Genomic DNA, 21,191 nt, shown 5'->3' on the forward strand with positions numbered 1-21,191 from the left:
TCTGTTGCAAACTATAAGGCCCCAAAGGAAAGACAAGAAAAGTGCCTGCCATAGAGACAGGTGGGGTGGGGTGGTTTAGGGCAGGAGGGAAACTGGAACTATTGGTGGTGGGAAATGTGCATTGGTGAAGGAATGGGTGTAGGAACAACATATGACTGAAACCCAGTCATGAACAACTTTGTAACTGTGTGTATCAGTGTGATTCAGTTTTTAAAAAATGTAGGTTTCTGGGGCTAAAGAGATAGTACAGCAGGTAGGGCATTTGCCTTCTATGTAGCTGACCCGGTTTCATCCTCCGCATCCCATATGGTCTTCCAAGCACTGCAAGGAGTAATTCCTGAGCCAGGAGAAACCTCTGACCACTTCCAGGTTTGGCCCCAAAACAAAACAATGTAGGTTTCCTTGTTACTATCAGGACAAATTTGATGCATCCCATTATATAGCTTTAATTTCTGAAAATTTCCTTTATCTTCTTTGTGGAGCTGAGAGATAGGACAGGGCTCTAGGCAGTTGCCTTATCTATGGCTGACCTGGCTTGATCCCCAGTATTTCATGTTTCCCTGAGCCCTGCCAGGAGGGACTGCACAGGGCCAGAAGTTTCTGAGTACACAGACAGGCTGTGCCTAAACACCCTCTAAAGTGTGTGTGTGTATCTGGTGGGGGAGATGGACCAGGGACTTGCACGCAAAGCAAATTCTATGACAGAATCACACCATTGGTGTAGACTGTTCTAGTCTTTGTGCCCCACCCGGCAGCACTTGAATACAAAGCCTGGACTCAGCCACTGAGCCATATCCCTAGCTTCCTACCCCCTTTTGGGGGTAATTGTGTGGAGGCACACTTGGCAGTGCTCAGGGTTTACTGCTGGTTCTGCACTTAGGATCACTCCTGACAGGGCTTTGAGGGACTATATAGGGTGCTACGGAACCTGGTTGGCTGTGCGCAAGGCAAGTAAACTACCCGTTGTACTCTCACCAGTCCCAAAGTACTTGTCTTGCCTGCAACTCACCCTGGTTTGATCCTTGAACAAGCTTGGCCCCCCCAAGCATCATTAGGGCTAGTCCCTGGACACTGCTGGGTGTGCCCCCCCATTGCAGCAACAGGACTGAGGAAACGGCTCAAAGGGCTGAAGCAAGTGTGTGAGCCCTGGGTTTGTTTCCCAGCACATCATGGTCCTCTGAGCAACACCAGCTGTGTCCCCTGCCAGCCCCTGCCCCCGGTACACACTAGGCTTGGTAAGTAGATCAAAGGACTGGAACTTTGCGCGTGGGAGGCCCAGGTTAGATCCCAGACAAGATTCCTGGCACCACATGGTCCCAGAGCAACAAAAACAGGGATGGTCTCCTATGATCACCACTGAAAGTGACTCCTATCCACCACACAGAACCCTTGAGCACAAATCCCACCCCGCAAAATAAGGGCATCTCACCCTGGAGTCATCCTAGCTAGGTGTGTGCTCTTGGGGTTCACTTGCCCCGCTCTCTGGGCTGCACTCTTGTGCGGAGCCCTCCGTCTCTGGTTGCTCAGTCTGCCTGGAGCTTCTGGGATTGCGCAGGCCAGGACTAGGTGTTTCTCCACTGTGATTCTGCTGAGCCCTTTCCATAACACCTTCCCCCAGACAACAGGTGACACAAATGCAGACCACACTCTGGCCACCCAGCTGTACTCTGCCCGATCCGTTGAGGCACCTGGTCTGGACCATGGGAGCCAGGTACAGCAGACTGTCTCTCAGCATCTCCTAGTAGAGGCAGGGAGAGGGCATGAGGGAAAATACTTGCCTTGCTTGTGGCCACCGAGTTTCACCCCAGCGTGACCAGCCCACCAAGCACTGCAGGAAGCAGCCCCCTAGGACCCCCGCATCTGCTAATACAGCTAAACAGGCAGGGGGGCTTTCCACGCAGGAGCTTCAGGTTTCATTCCTGCTACAACTTCCTTCCCCAAATCTTGTTTTGGGCAACACCCAGCAGTGTGGAATCCAGTACTGTAAATAGCAGTGGTGGGAACTGAATCTGGGTTGGCTCCATCTAAGGCAGCATCCAATCCGCTGTACTATTGCTCTGTCCCCACTTTTTTTTGTGGGACACATCGGCAGTACTCGAGAGTCACTCCTGGCAGGCTCTGGGGAACCATATGGGGTGCTGGGGATAAGATCTGGTTGGTCGCGTGCAAAGCAAAGCTGTACTATTGCTCAGGCCTTCCTCTGCCCAACAGTCACGACGAGAAAAAGGTAAAATAAACTTGAAGTTATTTTATGCAATTGTTCAAGTACTACTTTTTAACACACCTGGCGGTGCTTAGAGCTCACTCCTTGGTGGGGCTTAGGGGACGATATGGGGTGCCAGGGACTGAACATGGATTGCTTGTGTGCAAGGCAAGCACCTTTCGGGGTGAACTCTCCAGTTCCCCACGGATGCCAGAAGGGAACTCGGGTTTCATATGCATGACCTCACCACTTAGCTACATCCCCAGACCCCAGATGCTGTTTTGACATGTAAGAAACAAAAATGCTTACTTCTAATCTAGCTTCCTGTAACTCAGACGTGGTGCTGTTATTTCAGGACTGCCCAGGATGGCGAGCAGTTGGGGATGTCAGGAGCTTAGCGATCATGGTGCCGTCCACACCTAACAGCCACGTGCAAGATCAGTCTTGCAACTTCACTTCAGTGGCCAGCACTTGGTAGAGCGCCTGGCCAAGAGCAGCTCCCCGGTGAACATTCTCCCCTACGTCTTCCCTTTTCTTTGAGGTGGGGGAGAGGGTGGCTGTGCGGGCAATGACCCTGAATCAACTGCACGCAAGGCACGCGCCCTGGCCCTTGTACTATTTCTGACTTTACCGCAGTTTACTTCTACCGGTATGTTTCCTGGTTGTTTCCAAGGCAAGCGGCTCCTGAGTTCCACGGCTCTTTAAGTTGCCTAGAAGGAGCAGCTAACTAGCTAAGGTCAGTTGCTCTGCGAATTTTCCCTCCTGGATCGACACTAAGGGGAGAAAGTGGGGAGAGCGCACTGTACCCCGGGTTAGCGCCGGGCCCCACGTGATGCCCCAGTACCCTCTCCAACCCGACCCCAGAAGCTAATTTTCTAGTTCTTCCCCATCTAGACTGACGCAGCAGGGGAGTGTGCGTCCTGCAGGATCTCACATACAGGGTGTTTCCTGGCCAGCTGGCGCCCAGGGCCACGCCGGGGCGGCCACACACGGCGGACGAGCAGGAGCAGCTGGGCCCCTCCGCGGAGGAAGCCGGGCGGACCTCGCTCGTTCCGGCCGCCGCCGTGGGGGCGGGGGGCTCGCCAGGGCGGCACTGCGCCCGCAGGAGGGTCGTGCGGATGCTGCTGTTCCGGGGCGCCGTCCACGGGGTGCTCTGAGGCGCTCCGGTCCCGGGAGACTCGTTCTGGGGTGCAGTTCCAGGGGCGCTGCTTCGGAGGAGTCGCTCTGAGGTGCTGTTGTCTGAGGGGCTCCCATGGCGCCTCAGCGACGCGCCCGCGGATCCAGGGGCCCGGGCACAGCGTCCGCCGGCCCGCCTCCCGGACCGACAGCAGAGGAGCGCGAGGGCCGGAGACTCGCCCGCTGTCCTCCTCGCCCTCCTCCGCTTCCGGCGCCCGCAGCCCCGCCCACGGCCCGTGTCGCCGGAACTGCCGCCTCTTCCGCTCCAGCCGGCCAATCCGCAGGCCCGCTCCCCAGCGTCCCACCGCCTCCGCGAGCGCCTGCGCGGCCGGCCCCGCCGCCGCTCCCCGGCCGTCGCGGAAGTCGTCCGTCTCGCGGTCGCCCCTCGAGGCGCACTTCCGCTCCGACGCGTGACGTGAGCGGCCCCGTGCCCGGCGCGGCGGGCCAATGGCGGTGGCGGATACGGCGGGCCAATGGGCGGCGGCGTCTCATGCGGCCGGCCCGCCGCCGCCGCCGCCGGGTCCCGGAGCCAGAGGCCGCCCGAGCCGGAGCGCGATGGAGCGAGGGCCCCAGGCGGGGAGGCGCCGCCGCCGAGCCCGCGGCCCGACGCCCCCTCAGTGAGCTCGCGCCCCCGCCGCGGCGCCCGGCCGCTCGGAGCCGCGCCGCCGCCGCCTTCGCGCCCGGGCCGCGCGGCCGGGAGACGGGCCGGGCTGCATGGCCTCGCCCGCGCCGCGCCGCTGAGCCCGGAGCCGCCGCCGCCGGTGAGCGCCCGCCGGGGGAGGGTCGCGCCGGGCCGGGCCGGGCGGGGCGGCCGCTGGGCGGGGGCCGGCCGCGGGCGGGCGGGGGGCGGCGCGCGGGGCCGCGGCCTCGCCGGCGCCGGGGACGTCGCCCACAGGCGCGTTTCCGTCCCGCGTTTCGTCGTGCGGCGCGCGCGGCCGCCTCATGGGCCGCGGGGCGTGCGGGGCGCGGGGCCGGGGCGCGAGCGCGGGGTGCGGGTGCGGGGTGCGCCCACGGCCGCCCGCGCCCCGGCCCCGCGCCCGCCGCGAGCGATTGCACAAGTGCGCCGATAGTACTCTGAAACTGGAGTTTAGGGAAAAAGAGGAAAAACATCTTGCTCAACTCCGCCGGCGACCCCGAGCCGGCCCGCGCGGCTCCCCCGCCTCAGCCGCGGGGCTGCCCGCGCAGCCCGCGCTCCCCGCGGGCCGCCTCCGAGCGCGGCCGAGGGACAAAGACGCGGCCGGCGCTCTGTGAGGGCCGCCGGGGCCCGCGGAGCCGGAGCCGGACCCGGACCCCAGCCTCTCCTCGGGGGCGCCTCCCTCGCCGCCCCGCCCGCCTCCCCCGGACAGGCGCCGCGGGGGCACGGCCGTTCGTTCCGGACCGAACTTCCCAGGAACCCGGCCCGTGTCCGTGTCCGAGGAGAGACTTGACAGGGGCAGGTCCCGGCCCACCGCCCGGCGCGGAGACTGCCTGCCATGCGGGTGAGGAGGCCGCCGGCAATTAACATAATTAGAGCGTGCCTGCAAAGGCAGTTCCCAGCACAAACTGCGTTTGTTGCCAAAATAAGTGTCTCGATCTGTGCGTTAGCCTGTGTCAGCCCTTCAGCCCCTCACGGGGCACCGGAGCGGGCGCGTTTCTCTTCGTGGTGACCGGGGTGCTCGTTAGGAGGTGAACGCGGTGATGCGCTGCTGCTCCAACCGCCGCTCGCCGTGCTGGTTTATGACTGTTGTTGAGTCAGTACTTTGCGGGGATGGAGTCTGGCCTGCTTGAGAAACCTTAGGCCCGAGCGGGTGGGGGCCCGCGAGGTAGGGCAGCCCGAAAGACGTTTGCCTTGCACGTGAGCGACCCCATTTTGTCACCTGAGCCCTGCCAGGAATGACCCCTGAGCCCCGAGCTGGGAGTGAGCCTTGAGCACGACTGGGTGTGGCTCCCCGAAGAAAGGAAGAATGGTGTGAACTCCCAGAACCAGACTTAACTGCAGGAAGTGTGTGCCACCTTATGTTCTCTCGGAGTCGCTGGCCGTGCTTTTAGTTAGTTCCGTGTTTCCAGTTGAACTCTGGGGGGGTGAGGGGGTGGTCGGTGCCCAGCTTCTGGGACTCTGGCCTTGCTTCGAGGGTGTTGGCCGGCCAGGCTTTCAGGGTCAGGAGGCGCCCCTTCAGTGCCACTCCTTCCAGCCTGGTAGGCGGGCTCTGTTTTAAGTGGCTCTTTGCTGGATGTGACTGGTATCTTCATTTGGTCAGGCTCAGCTCTATATGCCAGTGGCTGATGTCGTTATTTTTCTGTTTGCCTTAACTCCTCTTTCTCCCTTTTAATCTTCCTTCCTTCCTCACCGGCAGTGTTCAGGAATCATTCTTGACTGGGCTCAGGGGATTCTAGGGGGTGTCCAGTATCAAACGACTCTGTGTAAGGCAAGCACCTAACTCAATGTACCATCTCTTCGGTTCTCTAAATTGTCTTTAACTTCACCTTTGAACATCTTTGGTGTTTTACACTCATGGTAAAACTGCAGAAATTTTAGTGATAATGTCCCAAATGATTATTTGCTTTACCCAGAATGCTGACCTCTTAGGTTTCCTAGACCTCCATTCAGATCCTGTGACATGACCCCTCGTTGAAGGCCTGGCTGCATTTCCTGGATGAGGCCATGTACGTTATTTCTTTTTGGGGATGGACTCGTGGAGATCCTCGGGGCTTACTCCTGGCAGGTTGGGGCGGGGGGGACCTTATGGGATGCCAGGAATCAAACCCGGGTTGGCCATGTGCAAGGCCTGCCCACCTTGCCTGCTGTACTATTTCTTCGGCCACTCATGTGCCTTACTTTTGAGTGGACATGAAGCATAGTGTCTGGACCTGGTTCTTTTCAGTGTCACTTATGCATGTTTCACTTCCAGCTACCTACCTTTCCCTCCTGGGAAATAAAACTCAGAGATGACACTTTTCAACTTAGCCTTTGTGCTGAGTTAAATGTGCTGCTTCTTTGTTTTGAGGCCATACTTGAGGTGTACTCCAGACTTAGTGCTCAAGAGATCATGAGGTGCTAGAGCTTCATTGTGCAAAGCACGTGTTCCAGCTGCTAAAGCCATTTCCCAGTTTTGTTTATTCAGTTTTAATTAAATAAAATTTTTTGGGGGGGACCACACCGAGCAGTGCTCAGGGCTGACTCCTGGGTCAGCACTCAGGGATCAGATCACTTCTGCAGGCCTTGGGGGATCATAATATGGGGTGCTGGGAATTAAACCTGGTGAGCCACATGCAAGGCAAACACTCTACCTGCTGTACTATCGCTTTGGTCCCTGGTTTTAATTTTTTCGGTTCTTCCAAGCAGCAGCCACTCCCATTGATACTGGCCTATTGTTGCTTGGGACCCTGGTGCTGGAGGTTGCGATGTGCGGGGGTGGGGGGAGCCTGGGGGGGAGGAGATACTGTGTTATGCCGGAAATTGAGCTCCGGATCTCCACAGTCCATGCATGTACCCCAGGTGCTCTTTTCCCAACCCTAATATTGCTTATCCTAAGTACTTGGTCCCTCTGAATACTGCCACAGAGAACTCAGTTGACAAATATATACTGAAGAGTTTATGGCTGTCCTGCTGGAAGATTTGTGAGCTTAGTGTGATGGTGACTGCCTCCTGGATTTGCCAGAACCCAGTTGGAATGGCAGTACTGCAGAACTGGCTCAAGATACACTTGTTGAGGACTGGGGAGATGTGGTAGAGTGCATACCTTGTATGCCTGATGCTTTGAGTGTGGTCCCCAGCATCCCCCAAAAAGTCAACCATCCAACCTACAAAAACAACAAAGAACCATTTGTTGAACTGTGGGCTTTGTTGTTCCTTGCTTGCCTGCTTTTATGTTTGAGCCACACCTGGTGGTGCTCAGGGGGTCACTCCTGGTGGGGCTCATGCCTCTTGTTGCCTTGTTTAAAGCTCTTAAAGATGGCTGGAAAGATAATGCAGCAGGTTTTTTGGTTTTTTTTTGGGGGGGTCACACCCGGCGATGCACAGGGGTTACTCCTGGCTTTGCACTCAGGAATGACTCCTGATGGTGCTTAGGGAACCATATGGGATGCTGAGAATCGAACCTGGGTTGGCCATATGCAAGGCAAATGCCCTACCTGCTGTGCTATGGCTCCAGCCCCAATGCAGCAGCTTTAGGCACTTGCCTTCATTTAATTACCTGCACTCCCTACGGTTCTAGAAGTAAGCCCTTAGCACTATCTGGTGTGGCCTTAAAACAGGAAAGCCATTTCGTGGAACCAGGGAGATAGCTCAAAGTGGGTGAGGGCATGCGGAGGCTGAATTCAGCCCCTGGCTTCCTAAGCACTGCAGGCTATGATCCCAAAACTAAAAGCAAACAAACTTAAAAAAATTTGAAATGTTTGAGCAGGAATTTTTTTTGGGGGGGTGGACGTGTGGGGACTGGGGACCATAAGCAACTTAAGCAACTTCCAGTTGCCAGGATGCATGCCGGGTACTAGGGGTTCTTATACCACATGCTTGCAAGGTTGGTGCACTGAGGCATGGTGCCATTCTCTGGGCACTGCCACAGAGTCTCATTCAGCTTGTGTGTATGTGTCCCTGTGAGCATGCACACCAATGGCCTATCAGGCAGAGTGCTCGACTGCTGAGCTGCATCCTTGGACCCCAAGCCGTTCTTGAGTTTAGAATCAGGAGCATTTTTGTTTGGGTTTGGGGCCACATCCAGTGGTGCTCAGGGATTTCTCGTGGGTCTGCATCTGGCAGCATTCCTGGTGGTGCTAAGGGGACCATATGGGGCACTAGGGTTTGAATCAGGGTTGTTCATGTGCAAGGAAATGCCCAACTCACTGTATTCTCTCCAACCTTTATGTACATAACTGTAAAACAAATGATGAAAAGCTCGGAAGTTCCTTATTCAAGTTTAAGGTTGTCTACATTCTTTTTCTTGCTGGTGTTTTGGGCCACAACTGTATGTACTCATGGCTTCTTCCTGGCTCTGTGCTTAGGGATCACTCCTGGGAGTGCTCTGGGTACCATACATGGAGATGGTAGGGAATGAAACCCTGTTGGCTGCTTGTAAGGCAGTGCCCTAACCACTACTAACAGCCCCAAATCAAGAGTTTTTATCTATATGACTTACATTGCTTTCTTTACAAGTGGGCCTTTACAGCCTAGAACGTTGATGGCATCATTTTCAAATTGGACAGAAGATCTTCCAAAGGGAAGATTAAATGGGTAAAGAGGATGTGTTCTGTTAAGGAGTTTTCGTGATGTTCCTCTAACTCTTGTGTCCTTTATGGTGCTGCTATGGGGGCCCGAGAGATCGTAGAGAGGGTTGAGGTGCTTGTCTTGATTGCAGGTGACCCTAGTTCCATCTTGGCATTGCATTTCGTCCCCTGAGCACCACTGGATGTGGGTCTCCCCAGGCTCCCAAAAAACAAAGAAGCAAACAAGGTGTTGTGCCCTAAAGGTTAGGCTGAGTCTGGCCTGCTGGCTGTACATTCAGTCACCTGTTCTCTGTGTACCCTGATTCAGGTCTGGTACTACAGTGGGATCCTCTTTTTTTGGGGGGGGGGTTGGTTTTGGTTTTGGTCCCCACCTGGCATGGCTCAGGGATTACTCCTGGCTCTGCACTCAGGAATTACTCTTGGCAGTGCTTGAGGACCATATGGGGAACCTGGGATTGAACCTGGGTTGGTTGCATACAAGGCAAGTGCCCTACCCACTGGACTATTCATCTGACCCTTTTATTGTTTCTTGGGTGGTCATACCCGGCAAGGCTCAAGACTTAATCCTTCACTCAGAAATCAGTCTTGGAGGGCACTGAGACCATATGGGACTCCAGGGTTCAATCTTGGGTAGGCCACATGCTAGGCAAGAGCCCTCCCTGCTGTGTTAGAGCTCAGGTCTCACAGTGGTGCCCCTTGGAAGTTCCTGCACTGTAGTTTATTGACTTTGAAGCTGTTGTGATGAGGCTGTAATCTCAGTTCAGATTTATTTCACTGGAATTGATACATTACCCTTAACATTCCTCTTACTCCTCATACCTTTTGTTTTTGTTTTAGGGGTCATATCTGGCAGTTGACAGAAACTACTAGCTAAGTGCTTGGGTTGTTCCTGATGGTTCTGGGTTCATGCTGTGCTAGGGAATGACCCCTGGGTCTACCACATGCAAAGTGCACCACCTTCTGAACTTTCCCCCTTATTCCCAGGTTTAGTATTGTTTTGGAAGGATTATGTCTGGCAGTGCTCAAGTATCACTCCTGGTAGTATTCAGGAGATCATATATGTATGCCAGGAATTGAACCTGGGTTGGCAGCATGCAAGGCAGACGGCTTACCCACTCACTATTCTATCTCTTCAGTCCCTGGTTTTTGGTTTATTCCTAACTGCACTCAGATCACTTTGGAGGGGTTTGGGGCACCATATGTAGTGCTGGAGGTTGATCTCGGATCTGCTGTGTGCAAGGCAAGTGCCCACTTGTACTAATTCTTCGGTTTCTGTTCAATTTGGGGGGGCAGGAGGCACCCAGCAGTGCTCAGGACTTACTCTTGGCTCTATGCTCAGAGATTACTTTTGGTGGAACTTATGCTGTGGGACCATATGCTGTGCCGGGGATAGAATTTGGGTTGGCAGCGGGTCAGGTACGTGCCTTACTTGCTGTACTATTTCTCCGGCCCTATTTTCCAACTTTTAAAAACAAACCTGTTTTGTGATTGACAAGAAGTTTGTTCTGCGGGACTAGAGAGAATACAGTGAATAAGGCTCTTGCCTTGCACGAGTCTAACCCGAGTTCGATCCACTGCAGTCCATATGATCCCTGAAGTACCACCAGGAGTAATTCCTGAGTGCAGAACCAGGAGCAACACCTGAACATCGTTGGGTGTGGCCAAAAAACAAAAACAAAAACCACAATAAACCCTAAAAGTTGGCTTTGGAAACAAACTAGTCGAGTGTTATTTGGAGAATACACTTTAGTTTTTTGGTATGGGAGTGTGGTGCATGGCTGGTGGTGCTTAGGACTTACTACTGACTCTGTGCTCAGGGATCACTTCTGATGGGGCTCAAGGGATCGAACTTAGTTTTTGGCTGCAGGCAAGGGCTTTACTTGCTGTGCTATTGCTCTACCCCTAGACTTGAGGTCTTGGTGTTGGTAACAGTGAGCTAGATATCTGTGCTGCTAACTCTGTAGATCACAAGGGTGAAAGGAATTTGGGCGGGGGGGGCATTCAAAGTCCTGACTTCAGAAATCCCACAGTCCTGAGCTGGGTCTGTGAATAGTTGAGTGAGTTTTCATTGGAAAAGCTAAGCTGGCATCTAGTATGACAAAGATTTTTCCAGGGTTGAGAAGGCTGAAAGTTGTCTCCCTGATGACCCCTGAAAAGTCCTTTTGGTGCATCTTCCCACCCCAGGCTGTGCTGGAGGTGTTGTCGGAAGTCATGTTGTCTTGAGTCCTGTCCTTTCTGCCTGGCTGAGGACAAACTTCAGTTTTCAGCCCTGCCCTTGGCATCTGGGCAGTGAATTATTTATTACTCTGAAAATCGGTAGGCACTCCTGTTTCCATTTGCGAAGAAGTTGCTCTGCACCTGTCCACTCTACTAAAATGCCGGCTTTTTCTCAACAGAAAGCATTTCCGACCACTTATCCTTTTTTGGGGGGGAGGGGTCAAGGTTAACTAACATTCACACCCTCCTCTGCAATTCTTCAGTTCCTCAAGTCGGACTTTTAAGAATGGCTGGAATTGAAATTGAACTTGTAAAGGGGTAATAATAGGCTTTATTGTAAGTTATTTTGTATCTAAACTGTAGTAAACACTTTTTCTCTTCTGTTAACAAGTGTCCTTTTCTATACTCATTACTGCGGCATTGTGCAGACCTAGCTGCTAAAGCCCCAGAATAATGAAAACTGAGTACGGTGTTTGGCTTAAGGATTTTTTAATTAGCTGTGGGGTACCACACCCAGTGATGCTTAGAGACCACCAGGCCATCCTCTGGGTGGTGCAGGGAAATGAATCCAGGACATTGCACGTGCAAGGCTCTGCTTTACCATGTGAGCCTCGTCATAATTCTGTAGTTCTGATTTTGTGTGTGTGTGTGTCCTGCCTCTAGTCAACAGACCAAAGACGTTCATCTAATTTGGGGGGAACCCTGTGACTGTGAGGTCAGATGGTTGTGCTGTGTCAGCTGGTCTGGGGCAGAGGAGGCCCTCCAGCGGGAAGGGAGCTGGCCTGGCCAGTGCAGCCTCACATCCTGTGAAACAGGAAGTGAGAGCAGAACCAAGAGGAGAAACAGCTAAGACAGCTCTGGAAGGACCCAGCTTATGGGAACAACCTGTAGGTCGGCGGGGGTGGGGTTACCTAGGGAGGCGATGAAGGCAGGGGTTGGTAGACCTTGTTATAGTTGGATGATTTGCTCCTAAAAAATTGGTGCTGTAGGGCTGGATTGATAGCACAGAGGGTAGGGTGTTTGCCTTGCATGCAGCCGACCCGGGTTCGATTCCTAGCATCCCTTATAGTTCCCTGAGCACCGCCAGGAGTGATTCCTGAGTGCATGAGCCAGAGTAACCCTTGTGCATCGCCGGGTGTGACCCCCCAAAAAATATTGGGGCTGCTTGTGCAGGTGAATAGTCCATTTGAAGTCTTTCTTTCTTTCTTTCTTTCTTTCTTTCTTTCTTTCTTTCTTTCTTTCTTTCTTTCTTTCTTTCTTTCTTTCTTTCTTTCTTTCTTTCTTTCTTTCTTTCTTTCTTTCTTTCTTTCTTTAATTGGGCTGCACCTGGAAGTAATGGGGGTTGTTCCTGGTGTCTGTACTCAGAGGACTGTGAATTAGCGGGGGTTATATGCATGCAAGGTAAATGCCGTATTCTCTCATTTCCTCCATTTGAAAGTTAAAGTTTCTAGCCTAGAACTTCCTCTGTGAACCGTGCTAAGATTCAGAATGTATATCTCCTCTCTCCTCTTTCTGCCACACCCAGCAGTGCTTAGGACATACTCCTGGCAGGACTCAGAGGACCACATGTGGTGCCAGAATTGAACTTGGGTCAGCTGTGTGCATAGCATGTGCCCTTCCAACTGTCCTATTTCGCAGCCCTTTTTCTTTCTTTGCCCTCCCAAACAATGCTCAGTGGGTCCAGTCAGGCCTCATTCTTAGCCAGCCTCACCTGACATACCTGACATTCAGCTCTTGGGTCCAGTGGCCAGTCTCAGTGGTGTTCAGGCCCCAGGTTTCAGCATGCAACACCTGTCTGTTAGCCTTTGAACACTTCTCTCAAAGTGGTGGCATCTTTTTGTTTGTTTGTTTCGGACTACACTGGCAATGATAGGGGTTGCTCCTGGTGGTTCTCAGGGGCTCAGGGGACCATGTGGTTCTGATGAATAAATCCAGGGTCCCGGATTGCAAAGGAGAAGCTCCACCCTGTTTAATAATGGTTTGGGGCTCAAAATGTTTTGTTTTTCACGGCTGGATAGATAGTACATGGTCCCCCAAGCACAGAGCCAGGAGTAAGTCAAGTGCCACTGAGTGTGACCCAAAACCCAAAGATTTCTCCTCCTTTTCCTCTTCCACCTCCTCCTTCTCTTCCCCTTCTTCCCCACTTCATCCATTCTCCCTCCCCCAACTACCCACCTCCTTCTGAGATGCTTAGGTCTAGGAGGGGCCCTCCTGGCAGCTCTTTGCCCACTGGGCCCAGGGCAAGGCTGAGGATGTTGACACTGCCCAGGCCCTACATGCTGGGATGACCCAGGACACCCCAAGGCGCTGCACTTAGTGCTCAGAGATCATGTGGTCCTTGGGGTCAAACTGAGGTCAGCCACATGCATGCACGACACACGTGCTTAACCCCTGTACTGTCTGTGGCTCCTCAGAATTTTTTCTTATGGATGGCTTCCTCATAACATTTGAGAAAGTTTATTTTAAACTGTATTATGTATGTTAGAGTTAAACTAGAAAAGTGGTGTTTGTTTTTTCTACATCAAACTTTGGTACTCTTTTTTAAATTAAAAAAAAATTTTTTTTTTCTTTTTTGGGTCACACCTGGCAATGCACAGGGGTCATTCCTGGCTCTGCACTCAGGAATTACTCCTGGCGGTGCTCAGGGGACTATATGGGATGCTGGGAATCGAACCCGGGTCGGCCGTGTGCAAGGCAAATGTCCTACCCGCTGTGCTATCACTCCAGCCCCTAAATTTTATTTTATTTTAATTTTTTTTTTTTTTTTTTGGTTTTTGGGTCACACCCGGCGATGCACAGGGGTCACTCCTGGCTCATGCACTCAGGAATCACCCCTGGCGGTGCTCAGGGGACCGTATGGGATGCTGGGATTCGAACCCGGGTTGGCCGTGTGCAAGGCAAACGCCCTACCTGCTGTGCTATCACTCCAGCCCCCAGTCCCTAAATTTTAAATTTAAAAAAATATTTGGGCCACATTCACTTCCCCCTGCCAGTGTGCCAGGGACCCTATGTGGTGCTGAGCCTGGAGGGAGGGCAGGCAGCAGAGGACTTGCTTCCTGGAACAGGCAGAGCTTAAAGACTGTGATGGGCAGCGATTCACATCAGCAGGCATTTAGTTTTGTCCTTGTCTTCGAGGGTTTTTTTGGGGGGTAGGGTCATATCTGGTGGCTTTTACGGGGCCATGCAGTGTCGGGGTGAACCTGAGCTCTTGCATGAAGGAAGCAAGTGCTTCAGCCCTTTGAACCATCTCCCTGGCTTCTCAAGGGTGTGGAAGAGCTCTTGACCCAGGATGTTTGTTTTTTCAGTTTAGATAAGGAGATGTGGGGTGTCAGGGAAGCAGGCAACATGCTGGTGGAAGCAGTTTGGAACCCACCCAATTTACAGTGTGGTATTTACCTAGATGAGGGTTAGTTAGGCGTGTTTTGTCTGTGTGTTTGATATGCGCAGGACACACACTGCCAGATACCTAATTGATACCCGGGTGAAAGAAAGATCTATCTCAAAAGTTCGAATTTGAAAAAAGGACTCAAGTGAAAGGGAAGAATTGGCCAGAGTCATTCTGGTTCTTGCTTGAAGCCGCGTGTGCTGTGGGCACAGGGCGGGGTGGCCTCCGCCTCCTTGTTCCATCTACAGCATCACAGGCCATGTTGGGAGAGTGGCCACCTCTGGCCAGACCAGTCCTCTTTTTACTGGGCTTATCCATCATAGTGCTGTGGTTATGCATGGGGACACCAAGAATGCTGGCCTTTCGTTTGTGTGGGCATAGTTGGAATATCTCAGGCCATTAGATTCTGGGAGCCTCTGGTTGGGGCACTTTCTCCTCTGAGGCACTGTTTTCTGTCAGGCATGAATCACATTTAATCACAGACAAACATGGCTGGGGGTGGGAAGCAGTGACAGAGCTCAGGGGTAGACTTGGCTTACATGTGTGAGGGCTTCAGTTTGCTTTTGAGACTGCAAGATCCCAAGACAGGAGTGATCCCTTGAGCACACATCTGGGATTCCCCCACCTCCCCCGCCAAGCACTGCTGGGCGTAACATCTACCACATTAAGTCAGACTAGGAGGAAATGGGCATAGGGTAGGCTCCTTGGTAGAATGCATGCCTTTCATGGGCAAGGTACTGCTTTTTGCTTTGGTGGATATATACTCAGCAGTGCTGAGGGGTGGCTCCTGGCAGTGCTGGGAATCAAAACCTGCTTTGCTCTGCAGAGCTTGGATGGAGTCTGGCGCTCCCTGCTCTGCCATCTTTTCAGCCTGAGGCCTGACTGGATTGGTTCCTGGTTTGCCTGTCTCCTGGGCATCCCCTTGGAAAACATGAAAGAGATGGCAGGGGCAGGGGCTAAGGGTTTTGACAGCCTGAACTTCACAGGGGCTCAGCAAAATAAGAGCCATGGCTAAGAAAGAACCTTTGTATGACTATACACTATGGCATGTTGAGTGTGTGTGGGTGTGTGTGCATGTACACACAGGTGTATGCTGACATGTTCCACACAGATGTGCACTGATATGTGGGGTGTACTGATAATGTGGGGTGTGCACTGGGGTATACACTGATTTATGTTGTAGACTGCTGTGAGTGTTGTACACAGGCATATACTGACGTGTGGTATGTACTAATGTGTGCAGCACTTGCGTGTATGCTTTGCTGGGGATTCAACCAGGGGATTGTGTGCACTCTGGTTTCTGCTCTGCACTGAGTCTCATCCTTGGCCTCTTGGGGTATACTGTTCCTGGAACGCCCCACAATAATGCTCAGTCCCCTCCCCAGCCCCCACACTCTGAAAGATCTTTGTCCCCTCACATGAGGAAGTGAAGGTTGTTTACATCGTCAGACACCGCAGGCCCCTCCAGTCTCTTCTTCCCTGGGTAGAGGTGCCAGGTGAGAGGGCCGTGGGGGAGCAGGACACTCTGAAGGCCTGGCACCCATGAAGCTGGTGGTTCTCCCTTTCTGTCCAGTGACCTTTGGAGCTGAGCTCCGTGAATCAGGGCACTTGAAAGTCACTGAGCCCCAGGGTTCTGCTCCAGGCCCTTGGGTAATATTGGAGGCTGTGTCTGTGCCCTCATACCCTGGATTTGAACCTAGGACTCTCCCTTTGAATGGCTGGTTGCCTTTGCCTTCAGCTATGCTGGCCCAGTTCTGTCCTTGCTTGTTTGAAGGCTCACATTGTGTGGGGTGTATACAGATGTTTCTGGGGTGTACACTGATATGTGAGATATGTGCTGACGTGTGAGATGTGCACTGGCATGTGTGAGGTGTGAATTGACATTTGAACTGATGTGTGTGAGGTGTGTACTGACATTTGAGGTGTGGAGGAGTTTACCAACATGTGCGGGGTGTATACTGTGATGTTTGTACTGATGTTGGGTAAGGTGTATGCTGACTTGTGAGGTGTGCATTGACTTTGAGGTGTGCACAGATGTGTGAGGTGTTTAGTATTCAACTGTGTGGAATGGAGGTGCAGCAGATGAGTCTCTGGCAGCTTCTAGGGTTCTATACAGGAAAGCTTTAGTTTTTCTGGGAAGGGGTTTGAACCACACCAGCTGGTGCTCAGAGGACTCCTGGCTCATTACTCAGTTGTGTCTGCTGCTTAAGGACTCCAACATGAGTAATCCAGGGCTCCGACCTGGACTTCCAAATACAGAGCGTAGTGTGTCTGCTCCCCGCCCAGTCAGCCCTTCTTGAATGCCTTCAGATGTTGTGGAAGTGGTTGAAGCAGGTGATTTCCTGCTTCCTGCAGGGCCTGCTGTGTCTTCTGCTTTGTGTTTATTGTTATTTTTGTTGTTACTATTTTTTTGTATGTGTGTGGGGTACACCTGCTGTGCCAGGGATCACTCTTTGAGGGGCTCAGGGGACCTTGTGCTGTGTCAGGGATGAAAACCCAGGTTTGCCAAGTACAGGGAAAGCTCCTTAACCCTTGCACTATCTCTCTGGCCCTCTGGAAACTGACTTTAGACTTAATTTTTTTTGCTTTTAGGATCACACCCGGCAATGCACAGGGGTTACTCACTGGCTCTGCACTCAAGAATTACCCTTGGCAGTACTCAGGGGACCATATGGGATGCTGGGATTTGAACCCGGGTTGGCCGCGTGCAAGGCAAACGCCCTACCCGCTGTGCTATCGCTCCAGCCCCTGACTTTAGACTTTAGACTGCTCAGGGATGGTTAGAAGTGTGGGTGTGTCAAGGAAAGGGGGTTTATAGCAAACATAGTGAGCTGTACCAGCTATTTATTCTGAGCAAGGCCTGGTTCTTGGCCCACACCTTCTTATTTGATACAGGGTTTTCTTTCCTTTTTTTTTTTTTTTTTGTCATGCTGGAGGTAGAACCCAGGGCCTTAGACGTGCACAGCAAGTGCCATAGTGGGGTCTCACACTGGTGCCCATCACAAGCCATACCTTGAAACTTGCTTTGTGAATGTTCTGTGTCTTAACTTCCTGAACTCTTAATTTTTACTTCTGAAAATGTTTAATTTGGTCATTAGGTTTATTAATTACTTTTGTGTTCGGGGGGCGGGGGTGCTTGGACCAAACCTGGCAGTGCTCAGGGCTTATTTCTTCCTCTTTGCTCACTGGTTACTCCTGGCAGATCTCGGGGCACTATATATGGTGTTGGGAATTGAACCTGGAAAAAGGCTGGAACTCCCTCTGCAGCTTCTTTCCATGTTTCTTTTTCTTTTTTTAAAAAAAATTTTTTTGGTTTTTGGGCCACACCCGGCGATGCACAGGGGTTGCTCCTGGCTCTTCACTCAGGAATTACCCCTGGCGGCGCTCAGGGGACCATATGGGATGCTGGGATCAGAACCCGGGTCGGCTGCGTGCAAGCCAAACACCCTACCCACTGTGCTATCACTCCAGCCCCCCATGTTTCTTTTTCTTTTTCTTTTCTTTTCCGGCTTTTTGGGTCACACCCAGTGATACACAGGGGTTACTCCTGGCTTTGCACTCAGGAATTGCTCCTGGCGTTGCTCGGGGACCATATGGGAAGCTGGGGAATTGAACCTGGGTCAGCCGCGTGCAGGGCAAATGAATACCCTATGCGCTGTACTATTGCTCCAGCCCCCTCTTTCCATGTTCCATGTTGCTTTCTCTCAGCAGGAAGTTGTTCCTCAACAAGATCTTTTATGTTTTTTTTTTGTTTTTTTTTTTTTGCTTTTGGGTTCACACCCAGTGATGCTCAGGGGTTACTCCTGGCTCTGCACTCAGGAATTACTCCTGGCGGTGCTCAGGGGACCATATGGGATGCTGGGAATTGAACCCAGGTCCGCTGCGTGCAAGGCAAACTCCCTACCCTGCTATACTATCGCTCCAGCCCAGATCTTTTATGTTTGGAGCACCAGCAAAACCTGATGGCAGGGGAGGTGGGTGGTGGGGGTGGGGAAATATAGTCCATGTGTTAATAAGGCCTTGTCTTTTTTCTTTTTATTTTTTTATTTTTATTGAAGCATTGGGGGCTGGAGCGATAGCACAGCGGTAGGGAGTTTGCCTTTCACGCGGCTGACCCGTGTTCGATTCCTCTGCCCCTCTCGGAGAGCCCGGCAAGCTACCGAGAGTATCGCGCCCACACGTCAGAGCCTGGCAAGCTCCCCGTGGTGTATTGGATATGCCAAACACAGTAACAATAAGTCTCACAATGAGAGACGTTACTGGTGCCCGCTCGAGCAAATCTATGAGCAAGGGGATGACAGTGACAGTGATTGAAGCACCGTGAGAGCAGTTACAAAGTTTCTGGTTTAAGTCTCGGTCATCAGTGATGAAACACCCGACCCTTCACTAGTGCACATTTTCCACCACCAAAAACACCAGTATCTTACCTATCCCACACTCTCCCCCTGCCTGTGTGGTATATGATTTCCACGTTAGTCTCTCTCTACTTTGATTACATTCAGCATTTCGACACCAAACCCACCATTATTATTTGGGATTTTACCCCAACACTCAGATCTGCTGAAAAGGCAACATTAGACAATTTGTTTTCTACTGCTGATTATGAATTGCATATGATGGTGCAATAGTGGCCACACGATTTTGGAATTCTGAAGTTTTAATAATCAAATCTAGAGGGATTTCTGCCAAAAGCCACTGTGTTCCGAGGTTTGTTTCTGAGTCTCTGGGATCATGGCCAATAAGCAGCTTGATCAGCAGCCAGAGGATTTGTTCATGGGTGGCAACTTGGGGTCTTGTGGGTGGGGGGAGAAGCACCAGCTCTGCCCGCATCCCATGAGGCCCGGCATTCCTCATCACTGTGGGCCCCTCCCTGGTTGTCCCTAGGCCTCTGGAAGATGGTGGCGGCGACTGAGCCGTCAGGAGAAACAGGCCAAGGCACAAAACCCATTCCTACCTGTGGTGGTCCGGCACCGGAAATGTAATGCGTAGTCTGGATGCATTTTTGCCAAAAGCCGCTGGTTCCGAGCTTTGTTTCTGAGTCTCTGGGATCATGGCTGATAAGCAACTTGATCGGCAGCCAGAGGGCTCTTTCGTGGACGACAACTTGGGGTCTCGTGTGTGTGTGGGTGCCAGCCCCCATCCCATAAGGTTAAGCCCTTGTCTTACACACAGCTAATTTGATCCTTGGTACTGTGTGGTCTCTGGAGCCCCACCAGGATCAATCCCTGACCACAGCAGGGTGTGGCCCCAAAATAAAAAGCCAAAATATCCTACTGAGAGGACCAGGAGATAAGTCAACTAACTGGCTGAGGGCAGGCTTTTCCTGCAGGAGGCTAGGGTCAGCCCTGACACCTCACTACTTGGGAGCATTGGAATACCAACTGAGCAGCAGCTCCTGAGCCCTGCTGGGTGTGTCCCCAAAAGAAAAAGCCCGGGACCCTAAAAAAATCTTACTGAGAGAAAACACAAGAAAAGAAAAAGAGAAGCTGAGGTGATGACTTAAAGGGCTAAAGTGATGCTTCACGTGTGGAGGCCTGGGATTGGGTCCCCAATAGCCCCTCCGGCCCTGAGCACCCCCTAAGGGAGTTCTCCAGGGAGCCAAGGAGGGCGCTCAAAGGGCCTGGTGCATGTGCATGTCCTGCTATCTGGGCGCATTTGAGCTGAACCTGCAGCGCATGCTGATGGTCCAGTGAGACTGTGGGCTCCCTGGCCCACCTGCGTGTGCAGCTGCAGCTGTCCACACCTCTGCATTACACGACAGTATAAAAACCTTAAGGCTGGAGAGAGAGTACAGTGGAGAGGGCTCTTGCCTAGAACATAGCCATCCTAGACCCAATTTCTGGCACCCTATAGGGTTGCCTGAGCCTTTCGAGAGCGACTATTGAGTGCAGAGCCAGGATCATCTCTGAGCATAGCTGGATGTGTGGTCCCAAAACCAAGTCAACTTCTAGGACTGGAGAGACAGTACAGGAGGAAAGGCACTTGCTTTCTATGCAGGTGGCTGCATTGACAACGAGCCCCAGCACCCAGTATGGTCCCCTGAGATCTGTTGGGTGTGGCCCTAAAACCTCAAACATTAAACACAAAAATAAATCTATGAACGGAATTTATACAAGAGCAAATATTAAGTGCTGATTAATCTAGGGAAGTAGATTTTTTTAAAAGGCTGCTTTAAATAGCCTTCAGCTTTATTAAATGTCATTTCTGAGTAGTGAGTTATTTTTTTTATCGGGTCACATTTGTTTTATCCAAGAGGCGGATGTATTTTATGGTGAGTGTTCTTGTAGTGGGGCTGTTCTGAGGCCACTTAACCTGAGCCCAGATGTTGTGCACGGGGTTCTCTCGCTCTAGCCCCTGAAAGGACCTGCTGGGTGGATTGGCAGCTGTCCAGTTCTGCTCTGTTAGGCACGGTTCCCTTTGCCCTCAGTCTTGGCCTGCCTGAAGGAACTGGGTGACAAGACTTGAGTCTTAGGAGGTTCTGTTTGGCTGTTTGTGGGAGCAGACTACAGAATGTGAGGATATGGTATGTACTTGTGTCCCACCCCCAAACGGCAAGAGGCCACTGGGTAAGAGGTTATCTGGAGGCTGCTTGGGGACTGTCCCTCTGAGAGCTAAATGTGGCTTCTCAGGGCAACGGATTAGAGAGTCGCCTTCTTCCCCCAGAGATGTTTGTAGTGGGATATCTTGTCAGATGGTCTGGAAGGGCTTGACAAGAAATTCAGTTTTTTGTTTTTTTTAGGGGGGTCACACCCAGCAATGCACAGGGGTCACTCCTGGCTCATGCACTCAGGAATCACCCCTGGTGGTGCTCAGGGGACCATATGGGATGCTGGGATTTGAACCCGGGTTGGCCGCGTGCAAGGCAAACGCCTGTGCTATCACTCCAGCCCCAAGAAGTTCAGTTTTGCTTGGCTCATTTGCTTCTCATGTCATTCCGTGTGCCAGACCCTGGCTGTAAAACCAGGGTCCGGAGTTTTGGAGGAGGATGTCTGTCCACCTGCATGGTGC

The 21,191-nt window shown here is 52.3% G+C and overlaps 1 protein-coding gene across 2 annotated transcripts in view; it reads left to right on the top strand.

Moving 5' to 3' along the window:
- The first annotated feature begins 3,848 nt into the window (after positions 1-3,848).
- Positions 3,849-21,191, top strand: part of ANKRD11 (ankyrin repeat domain containing 11) — a 90,515-nt gene continuing 73,172 nt past the window's right edge. The window contains exon 1 of one of the 2 annotated variants that reach the window (XM_055145025.1): positions 3,849-4,140. The gene's annotated coding sequence lies outside the window, so the exon portion shown is untranslated. The remainder of the gene's footprint in view (positions 4,141-21,191) is intronic. The other variant, XM_055145024.1, reaches the window with a different exon arrangement.

Source organism: Sorex araneus, chromosome 8 (assembly GCF_027595985.1).
Source record: "Sorex araneus isolate mSorAra2 chromosome 8, mSorAra2.pri, whole genome shotgun sequence".
Taxonomy (NCBI): Eukaryota; Metazoa; Chordata; class Mammalia; order Eulipotyphla; family Soricidae; genus Sorex; species Sorex araneus.